The sequence below is a fragment of the Heliangelus exortis genome, chromosome 1 (genome assembly GCF_036169615.1).
Source record: "Heliangelus exortis chromosome 1, bHelExo1.hap1, whole genome shotgun sequence".
In the NCBI taxonomy this organism is placed as follows: domain Eukaryota; kingdom Metazoa; phylum Chordata; class Aves; order Apodiformes; family Trochilidae; genus Heliangelus; species Heliangelus exortis.
This window is the reverse complement of record NC_092422.1, coordinates 147,287,791-147,298,841: the sequence shown is the minus strand read 5'-3', so window position 1 is coordinate 147,298,841 and position 11,051 is coordinate 147,287,791. Positions and strand designations below refer to the sequence as shown.

The window sequence follows — 11,051 nt, the reverse complement described above, 5'->3', positions numbered from 1 at the left end:
ATAGGACTAGCCAGGACTTTACTGCCAGAGAGGGGCAATCATGCTGAGAACAAGTTTCTCTGCTGGTTATGCTGTCTCAGCCACCTTCTCGCTATGGGTCCCTCAAAATAAATGAGACCATGGTTTAGAATAGTTTTAGAATTGACTGGTTTCAATTTGCTTTTGATGTGCAGGTGCAGTCTGGGGGAGGGAAGGAAGGGCTGTGGGATTAAATGAGCCAATCTTTAATGTCCTCTGAAACAGCTGTAAGGTTGGGAGACTTTTCATCTCCTAGGCCACTTTTCAGTTGTCTCTCGTCACTATTGGACATGGTAAAATCCCTTTGGCTTCAAGAGTAACTTTGCTGTGCTTTCTTGACTGGTGAAAATGAAACTCTTTGTTTCACCCAGAATGCTTTATTGCAACCCACATGTGCTACTGTCCATTCCTACACCTTCAAACACAGGGTTTTTTTCCACTGTTATGTTTCACATGGGGTGTTTCTTTCCTTTCAGTACTTTCAAAGAAGAAAAATGCTGTTTATACTTCCTACAGGTGGCCAAATCCCAGCTGGTAGAGAATAAAATCTCGTTCCTTAAGAGCAGCATCTTGCTTCACCTTGGGGCAAATATTTTCGTACTCTTAGGAAAGCCTTTACAAGAACTGGCAGGGGAAGTGGAGCATATCTAAGAGTATGACACTGTGTCTCGGGTCCATCATGTTCTACAACCGAAAGTAGTTGGGACACATCTAAAGGTACAGCTTCAACTATGTAAATACCTCTAGGAACTGTCAGATATTAGCTTAGACAGGCCATAACACTGCCCCTACCAGGGAAGACAAGGCAGCTGAGGATATCTGGATGGAGTAGCCAGGGCTGATGTTTGATAAAGGTCTTGTGAAAGTAGTACTTGGATGGGGTTCAGAGGCATGGAAGTCCTGAAGCTGAATTCAGGCTGGTGACTCAGGTTCTGTTGTGTTTAAACATCGTGAAAGAGCTTGCCAAGCTGGCTGAAATTTAAACTAACAGAAATATTTTGGAGTTACTTGTTTTCTTCTCTGTTGCCTCAGTTCCCTATCTCTGTGGAGGTTTACAAAAGCAATCCCTCTCTGTGACAAATGTAAGTGTTGCTGGTTTGACTCAGTTTGTGGACTTGTTTTTGTTTGCCAGCTATGTCAGCAAAATGAGTGAAAAAGCAGTTTAATTGGTACAGAAGATTTTGCACAACTTGCACTGGTGTAAGCCTTGGTTGTGTAGAGTTTTTGGAGTCTTTCTGGGTGGAACTGAATGAGGCTCTCACAAAGTCTCTTCTGCTATGGAATTTTTACCTACAGGATTTTGCCTCCAGTCCAGTGTCTTGAAGGTGATTTTGCATCCTCAGCCTGCTGCATGCAGCAACGTTCTGTGAGAGACTTTAGCACCCATCAGCTTGGTTAGTATTATCCATTGGTATTATAACTCTTTTAGCTCTTTATTCCAAGGGATGTTTTCTGTGGTTCTGTTTTTTTCTTTCTTCCTTTCTTTCTTTCTTTTTTTTTTTTTTTTTTTTTTTTTTTTTTCCCCCTGACTTTGCCTTGTTAAATCAGATCACATTTAAGTGTGATAAGGCATGATTTGCTTGGTCTATACTAACAGTAGAGACACTTCGTACACTGACACAGGGCCTATAATAGAAGATCTTTCTGTCCTGGAACAAATACCAGAGATAAATCCAGCCTTGGGGGTTTATCTGTCTCTCCAAACCTTGAAACTGGTGGTAGATTCAAGGCCATCTCTAATATTTGCTTTGGAGACTGGTTAAAATGGGATGTCTTTGCTTGCCAAGACCTGCATTTCAAAGGGGCTGCCTGGGTTAGGTCAGCAGTGGTGCTTATCATCTGTGGTCACTCTGTAAGAGCTGCTTGGGAGCTTTCATCGTGACTGCTGTCCCCAGCAGTGGTAGACAAGAAGGGATTCCTGGTACCTGCTCTGCTGGTAAAAGCAAGGGAGATGTTTTCTCCTGTGGGGTTTTTAAACTTGATTTTGCAGGAGCACTGGGCTTTGCTCGGGCCAGATTTCATCTGTTCTGTCTCCATTCAGCTGGCCCAGATCCCCTGGCAGTCTCCTCTCCATGCTGAGTGTTCTCCACTTCCCATCCTGAGCTGGTGTGCAGCGTTGCTGTGGGCTGCTGAACAACTGCCACTTCCCATTCAGTGACCAGCTGTCCTTCACTGGTAGGGAAAAGCGATTTATATGCAAGAGAAAGCAATAGCTGGCACAGCCCAGAGCTGGGAGCCAGGAACACTGGATGCATTTTGCCTGTGTGGTTGGTTTCTTGCGTGACCCTGGGCACGTGGATTAAAATTCTCCGTGCCTCGCTTGCTCTGCCTCTACAGCAGGAGCTGCCTGTGCTGGATGGGTGTGGTGAGAGTGAACGGGCATTGCTTCGGGGTCACAAATGGGGTGGAAACACCCAGAAGAAACAATTTTTTTTCCTAATTAGCAAAGTCTCATTTTTACCTGGTGTCCTGGGGGGAGGGTTTGATGGGACCTGCCTGCTGGGCACCTCCTGAGATGGGCTGTATTTTGTTCTGCTGCTTACCCGCCTGCCCCTGTTGTGGGGAGGCTGCCTGCAACTGGGCTGCGATCCTTCTCCTAAGGCACTGAGGCTTTTGTTGTGAACTGGAACAAACCCACCCGCTGAAATTCCCCACATGGCTCAATTATCCTTGAATTGGCCGGTGGGAGGAATCAAAGCCTCTGGATCTCTTCCCGAGTGTTAAATATTAATAGGGTGCAGCGATGCTGAGGCGGGATGGCGTCCCCTCGGGTTGGTCCTGCACAGGAGGGGCTGTCTTGGCTGTGAAGAACTGGTGCGTGAGAGAGAGGGGTTGGGCACAGGGGACTTGGGAGTGATGTGACTCGCTCAGACTCCTCAGCATTTGAGTGGCACGGGCTCCCAGCCCATGCTGGGCCACGCTCCCCTTGCCACGGGCTCCTGCTGGAGCTGGCACATGCTGCCATGCGGTCATCCCTTGCGTCCCTTAAGCTTGCCATGTGGTGGGGCATTCTGTGAAGAGCCAGGAGAGGCACCCGTGCTTGGTTCCCCCCCACACCAACGCCTCCTTTGCCGAGGGAAGTCAGCGGTGTGTGAAAGGGAGCCCATGTTTTACATACAGCTCAGGCTGCCTCCTCACCACCGCCAGCACAGGTGCAGCTGTGGCCTTGGTACGAGAGCCCCGGGGGCTCTGCGCCTCACGGGAAGGAGCACCGAGGTGGGGTGAGGACAAAGACAAACAAGGGAAGCCACCTCCCCTTGGGTAACCTGGCCCTGGTGCAGAGAGGCTGCTCTGTCCTTTGGATCCTGCCACCCTCTCTGCGCTACGAGCTGTGCTCTAGAGCAGTTCGCAGGCAGGATTGAGGCAGGGGCACAGTGGTGAGACTTTAGAGAGACCTAAAAAGCCCAGCTAGCACTAAACAAACTCTGAAGGAGGCCTTCCCCTTTTCTCTGACATCATGGTGTATTTTTCTTTCCTGCCTTCCCACAGGAGCTCTGCAGCCCCACAGCGTGCCCATCCTGCAGTGACAAAGTGGCTGCGAGGTGCTGCAGTTGGGCTTGCCTTGTCCCATCCTGCTGTCACAGCCTCCAGGTTGGTGAAACACTTCGGGTGTTTGCTGAGGGTCAGAAGTCCTTGAGGCACTGTCACTGTCTGCACTGGTCAGCTCAAAGCTCTCCTGAACTTCTGTGCTGGCCGCTCTCCTAGGTTTGACAGCAGTGTTGGCATTGCCCCAGTGTGAATGTATTTCCCCCCCCCCCCCCTTCACTGCTCTATTTCCTTTTCTTGCTTTTCCAGAGATGACAGATGTGAAGCCCGGGCTGCTTTTGACTCAGCTCAGTACGTAACAACCTGTGGCCCGTGCTGCAGTGGAGCACCTCTCTTCAAAGCAATGTGCCAGCATCAACTAATTAATCCTCATTCCCCTGTGGCACTGAGGGGTGACTCAGTGCCTCGTGCTGTTACACTGAGCAGCAGAGGATCAAAAGCATTGGAGCTGGGAAGCCCTGGGATAGCACCGTGTAGCGGTGCCTGCACATTGCACACCTGTAAAGGCTCAGTCTTACATACTTGTCTCCACAGCTCCTTTTTAGCCCTGCAAAGTGCTGAAAGCTCTGCTGACTTAGAGATGGGGCTGGAGCTGCCTTTCCCTTGCTCTGCAGGGAATGTTTTAGCTACCTGGTGTTCCCTTTACAATCTTTTCCATTCTGTTGCTCCTTCCTTATAACCTGACTCAGCCATCCTGATCAATTTTCTCTGCTATTCTCACCTTCAAGCCTCCTGGACATTCCTTTATGTGTCTCTGGGTGACAGGCAGGGGGAGGAAGGCTTAGGCACTGTGGAAATAGAGTTGCAGCTGTGGTGCACATTCCCTACAGGCTTCGTGATCCCCAGAGAGCTGCACATCAGGCTGTGCAGTATGTTGGCCCTGAAGAAGTGCAGACAAACCCCAACACCTGCCCTTGTGCCTCCCTGGCAACCATCGTGCTGCCGCATGAGCTGCTCCTGAGGAGAGGAAGGGAAGGTGCTTGTGCTCAGATGTTGCATAATACTGACCTAGTTTGAACACAAGTTTGTGGGCTGGGAAGTGTTTGCCTGGCCCATGAGGAAGAGAAAATCCCTCTAGGGTGAGGGCTGCTCCACCGCATTATCTGCTCTGAGTTATGAAGGAGATGAAACATGAAGCATGTGCTTTCTCCAGAACCTTGCTCTTCCCTCTTGCCCAGGTTGCATGTGGAGCATCACTTGTGCGAGTCCCCTCTGCCTGTGCATGAGCCATGGTGTGGGTGAGCTCAGCCACTGCATGGGACTAATATGTAGTGATGGTGTCCTATAAATTATATAGTCAGTATGTTCGCCATCTGCTCTGCACTGAAAGCTAAGTGTGATTGAGACCTTCCCCCCCACCCTCTTCCTAAAGCTTGACTCTCTTGCCAAGCTTGAAACGTGTGCAGATCTCCTGTAAGTGGTTCTGATTGAATCAGGTAAAAACGGAATTTTTTAAGCAGGCTGCAATGTTCCCTCTGCCCGAAGTGGGAGCTGAAGCATAGGCCAGCATCCTATTACCATGAGACTATGAGTAAAAAGCAAGACTGATTTCATGCTAATTAGCTTCTAAAGGGAGTGAATCTTGATTGCAGTGGTCGTATCAAAGAATCAAAATAGTAATGCAAAAAGCAAAGAAAACCCCAGAGTGATTCATATTAAGAAGGCGAAATAAAGGCAGTCGTGGGGGAAGAAGAAGTTTGAGGGGGACTGAATTGCTCTGCTGCCCAAAAGCAGAGGGGATTTGAATCAGATTATCCTCATTAGATGTCTCTTTAAAGCATCATCAAGCCAAATGAATGGTCCGGGGGAAAGCTTGCAGGCATGGTGCCTGTGATTATCACCAGGGATTTACAGTCCTAGTTATCTAGCTTAAAGACAAGATTATTAGGGGGTATAAAGCTGTATCTGCCCTTAGCTTCTAATGTGTGTTTTTAGGTGGGCTGATGGGAGATGCTACATTCCCATATGTTCCCTTGAAAGCCTGCCTGCATCCTCTGGTGATCCAACCCTCCATGGCACTGTGGGTCCAATGTGGAGGGGGAAGACACTTGTGAGCAAGGGAGCTGTGCTGGCCTTGCCCCTTGGGGGTGGGTGGGCAGCGTTACCAGTGGGCTGTGGCAGAGAGCAGGACCTCCCCTATGAGTACTGTCTCACTGTGATGGGAAATGGGGAAAGGTATCTAGGAGAGGAGGTCATGTCATTCCTCCCCTTAGCATCTCCCTTCCCGTGGCAGCCCATGCTGGTGAAACTCATCCTTCTTCCAGCCAGAGCCTTCAAGGCCCCAAAAGCTCAGAAGCTGGTAGAGCTATTATAGGGGAACCTCTGTGAGCTCTGGGGAAAACACTCCTTTTGAAAAGGAATTGATAGACTTTACCCACAGGTCCCTTGGAGGCTGAGGGTGGGTGAGCAGAGCACAGGACTGCTGGCAGTCCCTCTCCACTTCCCTAGCTCTGCATCCCCAGCAGCCCCTTACCCTTCCCTTCCTCTCCTTCCCCATACAATTCATCACTCCCCTCTTGCTTCTCCAGACATGGGCAGGATGGGTGAGACATTGCACCCATATGCTGGCCAGGAGAGATGGGCCACAGGCCAAATCCTCCTGTCAGCACTCTCCTATAGCCTGTCCTTACTGCAGCCATTGAAATTCATAATACTACTCTGCATTTAATCCACCCTTTTTACACCAGGCAGTCACCAAAACATCTGAGAGAACGATACAGAGGTACCAGCAAGTGTGGCGATGCCACCGCGGACTAATGAACCCCTGTCAGCTGTGGGGGTGTTTTGTCAGGGGAGGGAGGAGGGGGGAGGCTGTCAGCCTGAGCCCCGCAGCTGACAGTGCAGTGGTGATGAGCTCGTTGCTGGAGGCAGCCGGCCGGCTTCGGCTCAGTGGAAACGCATTTCCTCGCTTCTCATCCCGGATTGGGGCTGTACTCATGTCCAAACACGTGCCGCTCGTCCCTCCTGCAGCACTGCAGTCCCTCTCAACGCTGCGGGGCTGAAACCAGCTTGAGTTTGGCATCTGATGGGCCAAGCAGCCTACAGTCAAAATCCCTGCACTCCCTCGGCTCAGCCGCTTATGCAGTGGTGACACAAGTTGGAGTTCCCCAGTGGTGGGGGTGAGGGAGAATGGTCTTGCACCTACTGCCACTGCTTGGGTCTGGGGTGGTGAGACCCTGCAGGTCAGCCACAAAAACCAGCTCAGGATCCCACAAGTGTCAGCTCAGGGACCTCTTTCTGGAGCAGTGATTAGTACTGGAAACCACACATGATCTTATACCCTTACTCCTGCCTAGATTGCTGCGATCTGCAGGTGCCAGAGAAGTTTTTTTGTTTTTTAATGTGTTCCGTTCCTTCTTTGATCTGGCCTTTACGTCATGCAGGCACACTGATATGTTTTAGCATGCCTGTTAGGATGGCTTCCGTGGCCAGTGCTGAGGAATGCAACTGTGGAGCAGCAGTGCTGGGGCTGGGCTGCAGTCGTGTGGGGTGTTATTTGTGTACAGGGAGGAAAGGGCAGCTGGATGGCAGGCAGCTGAGTAAACTGCAACAAATGGGGACAATGAGGACAAGTGTTGTTTCTTCTCTGTTGGACTTGCTTGCAAGCACCTTTCTGTTTTCTCAGGCTGCCTCCTTGTTCAAGTGTATTCACCAAACCATCCCCACGTGTGAACTGGAGCTGTGAGCAGTTCACCATAACAAAGCGCTGTGCAAAATGGAACTGGGACTGCCTAGTTTAGATTTGACCTCCAGGCTGACCCACTGGTTTTCTGTCCCGTTCTTCCGGAGTAAACTGTGAAGCGTGGGGACTCGAAAGGGACACAGCCTCTCACCTTCTGCGAGTTCTGTTTTTGTCTCTGGAGCTGTCTGCTGGAGACCTCCATGCTCTGAGAGTGCAGCAAGTGCAGGGAGGTTTCTGCCCTGATACACACATGCCTGAACTGGGGAAATCCACCTGCTTGGAGGTTTGTAATGGGGCAGTGCATTGCTCTCAGCCATTTGTTTCTGTTTCAGTGCTGGAGATCTTGCCTGGCCCTGACAGATCATGTGAATGCTCCCTAACCAGTTGTAGGTACTTGGTTGTGGGTACTCGGCCTCCCCCCCACTCACCCGAGGGGGTCACTGCATGCTCCCACCCATCCTTCGGGTTGTGAAGATGTCCAGGCAGAAGATCCAGGCTCAGCTAACAGTGTGTCACTCACAACATGGAGGGGATGTGAGAACCTGAGCAGCATCTGGGGACCCAAATCTCAGAGTCCCACGGCACCCAGAGGAGCAGCCAGCAAGCTGGCTGGAAACACCTCTTGCTCCCCCTCACTGTCTGCACCTGGCAGGATAGGTCAAGGGCTCAGCTGTGTCAAGGGCAAGTTCAGGGAAGAGGGGGCTCCCTGCTGACCCACTGCCCTCTCTCTGCAGCCCTGGAAGAGTCTTCAAAAGGTACCCACTGCAGAAGCCTAATTTAGATGCTCAGCATCAGTGCTGGAGGGGTCCAAGTCCCCTGGCAGGGGACACCTGCTCATTTTTTCTGAACCTCATGGACAAGCACAACTCCAGCAGCTTTTTTAAAAGAAAAGGAGGAGACAAACAATTCTAAGTAGAGCCTGTGAACCGGGGCACTGCCCCATGCCAAACTCCCTGTGCAGGTGATTGAGCAGTTCTGCAAAAATCTCTGGTAAGAAGCAGAGCACCTATGGGGGTGGTTTGGGCTCAGGGTGTTGGTTAATCTCTTGAACCCTTCATTTTCCCACCTAGTTCCTAAAAATTTTCACAGATTTAGTCCCTAAGACCAGCTGGCTTTGAGAAGGCAGAGCAAAGGGAGACCCTGTTGGGGCATCCCACTGAATCCCAAGGAGGAGGCTGGCTCCCAACAGCCATAGTGGGACCCTGCAGGATGGAATACTTCCCACCAGCTGGCACAGGGGTGCCGGGAAGTGGCACAGGGGTGAGATGCTGAACATGCTTTGGGGGTTGGCTCCAGCCAAAGCCTTCCAGCAGAACCACCCAAATGTGGGATGGAAGTCGGGCTGTGTCAAGGCCTTCCCGGAGCACTGGGTGCGTCCTGTCAGAAGTTTGGTCCAAGGTAGCTGGGTCTGCTTGACAAACACCTTGCGGCTTCTCTGGTGGACAAGCCCTGGGGTTTCCGGTGCGCACGAGCACAACGTGAACTTTCAGTGGGTATTTTCTGCTACAGGCGGTTCTGCAAGCGCGTGCGTGAGTCACCTCACCTGCCCCTGACACCAGAGGAACCCACTCACACAAGTCTGATCACTCGAGTGTTCACCAGCACGCTCAGGACACTGCCAGCCCTCCCCATGCCCAGGATTGCCAGCGCCGACCTGGGATCTCTCCATGGGGATCCCAGCAGCAGACCTCAGCTGAAGCCGGCCCTCCCAGTGCATGGTTGTAGCAAACAGCACTGGAAATTGAGCTCTCTGACTCCAGGATTAAGACATAATTTTTTAAATAGCTCGTTTGATATCTTTGCTACTTTATTTGTTTAATAAAAGTACTTAGTTAACCGGAGTCCCAGGCTTCTGGGGCTTTAGTTTCTCTGCAGAGGAGATAAGAAAAGCACATTTCCTTATCCAGTGAGTCATTTTTCCTGCTCTTTAATTATGCATTTGTGCTATTATCAAGTGTATTCAGCTCTGATATGCAAACAGTTCAAACTACTCACCAGGCTTTAACTTTCGCTGCTGTAAATCCGATCAACAGCCATTAGGAAGGGCTGGGGAGGCAAAGATGGGGGTGATGAAGAGGAGGATGGCTGATGCCCAGAGCCAGCTGGGCAGCCTGGGCCACGTTGGTGAGCGGGGAAACGTGCGAATGCCGCTGGGGAAGTCAGTGGTGATTTTCTCCATGAGTAAGCATTATCATGTATGATTTCAAACATCGTTTTCTTGGTCCAGGAGGAAGCAGATGGGCTGGAAAGGGAGTGTGAAAGGGCTGTACTGGGGGATAAAGAGGACTTACAATGTGGGAGGGAATAGGCTAAGGTCAATTGCAGTGGTGAGGCGACATCCTTCTACATATCAGGACTTGGGAGTGTTGTATTCACAGGGGGACATCACAGCTGCTGTCCCCAGGATCCCTGACGTGCATCTGCAGCTTCAGGTTTTCACTTCAGATACTAAAGTGGGAGATATCAGCTCCTGAGCTCTGATGTAAACCTCCTCTCTGTGTCAAAAGCAACATGTAGGGACCTGGGTTTGGGCTTTCCCTGGTGTGTATATTTGACTGGAGGGGCCAGAAAGTTAATATGTAAGCATGTTACAGCAGATCCCAGAGCTGTTTCCCTTCCTCTGAATTAGGCTGAAGAGGAAGGGGAGAGAAGAGGGCCAGGGCCAGGGTGACACTGCTGCAGCAGGACCCATGGGAATAGGGGCTGGGGGTCACCAAGAGATGGCTGATGGGGGTGACGCACAGTGGGGGTGGTTTCAGGAGGGAGGCCAAGAGCAGGATGATAGAGGAAAAGGAGAGAAGAGGAAAAGGAGTGTCCTTTGGGAAAAGAAGACTAGCAGGTGGCAACACCCCAGGGAAAGAGGAACAGCAAAGTCTTTGGAACAGGGAGCTTTTTCAGGTGCAGTTGTCCTGACAGAGCACTGGCTGTTTTGTGGGGATATTTTGCATCCCTGCACGGTTCCAGCCCCACCAACCCACAAAGAAAGATGTTTATTGCTCCATAGTCCCTACCCTTACACTTCTGCAAGCTGCCTGCCAGGGACAGAAGGTGCTCCAGGTGCTCTCTCCTCCTGGGGGCTCACTGTTGTGGAGCTTAGATGTGGCCTGGATTAAGCCTGAGCTTTTCTTCTGACCCCTCAGCTCACCCTGCTGTGGCTTCCTGACCCCCAAGATGGTTCCAGTGCATTCCACCATTGGACACCCCCCTTTCCTCCTTCCACCCTTGCACCACAGCTCCCCTCCTCACCCAGGGCACAGGGGAGGCCAGGTGAGGTGGAATACAAAGAGATGTCCTCCCCTGACAAGTGAGGCACAGGGGTGAGTGCAGGCATCGAGGTGAAGGGTGCTGAGCTGGCTGTACCACTTATGGCTTCAGTGCTCAGGGCTGTGCCGAGAGAGGGAAGTGCTCGGTGTGCCCCAGCTCACTTCAGGAGTTTTACTTTGAGTTGGATGGAGGGGGGATAACTGAGTCACAGGAATGGTGGTTGGGTTCTGGCAGGTCCTCAGGGGACACTGCAGCCCCCCCAGCTTTGGCACAGCCATCCCAGACAGCCCAGCCCAGCCAGGCAGGGTGTTCCTTGGCACATGTGTGAGGGGCGAGGGGCTGGGCATGCCAGCTGGAAAGGGAAGTGAAATTGTGGCAGGCGTGGAACCAGTGGGCAGTGACCGGTTTTGGTTGAGGACTTTCACTTGCCTGAAGCCCATGGTGCCTTGCAGGGAGGCTGAAGCAGTGCTGGGACCTCTTTGATGCTGTGCTGAAGCCCCACTCTGGGGTTGCTGCTGGCAGGGAAGGACACATGGCCAGG

General features: G+C 51.5%; 1 long non-coding RNA gene across 1 annotated transcript; it reads left to right on the top strand.

Annotated features, from left to right (window-relative positions):
- The first annotated feature begins 1,782 nt into the window (after positions 1-1,782).
- Positions 1,783-9,138, top strand: LOC139790531 (uncharacterized). The gene is made up of 3 exons (XR_011723550.1): positions 1,783-2,193; positions 3,508-7,529; positions 8,756-9,138. It is a non-coding gene; the product is annotated as an uncharacterized lncRNA (long non-coding RNA).
- The last annotated feature ends 1,913 nt before the right edge of the window (positions 9,139-11,051 follow it).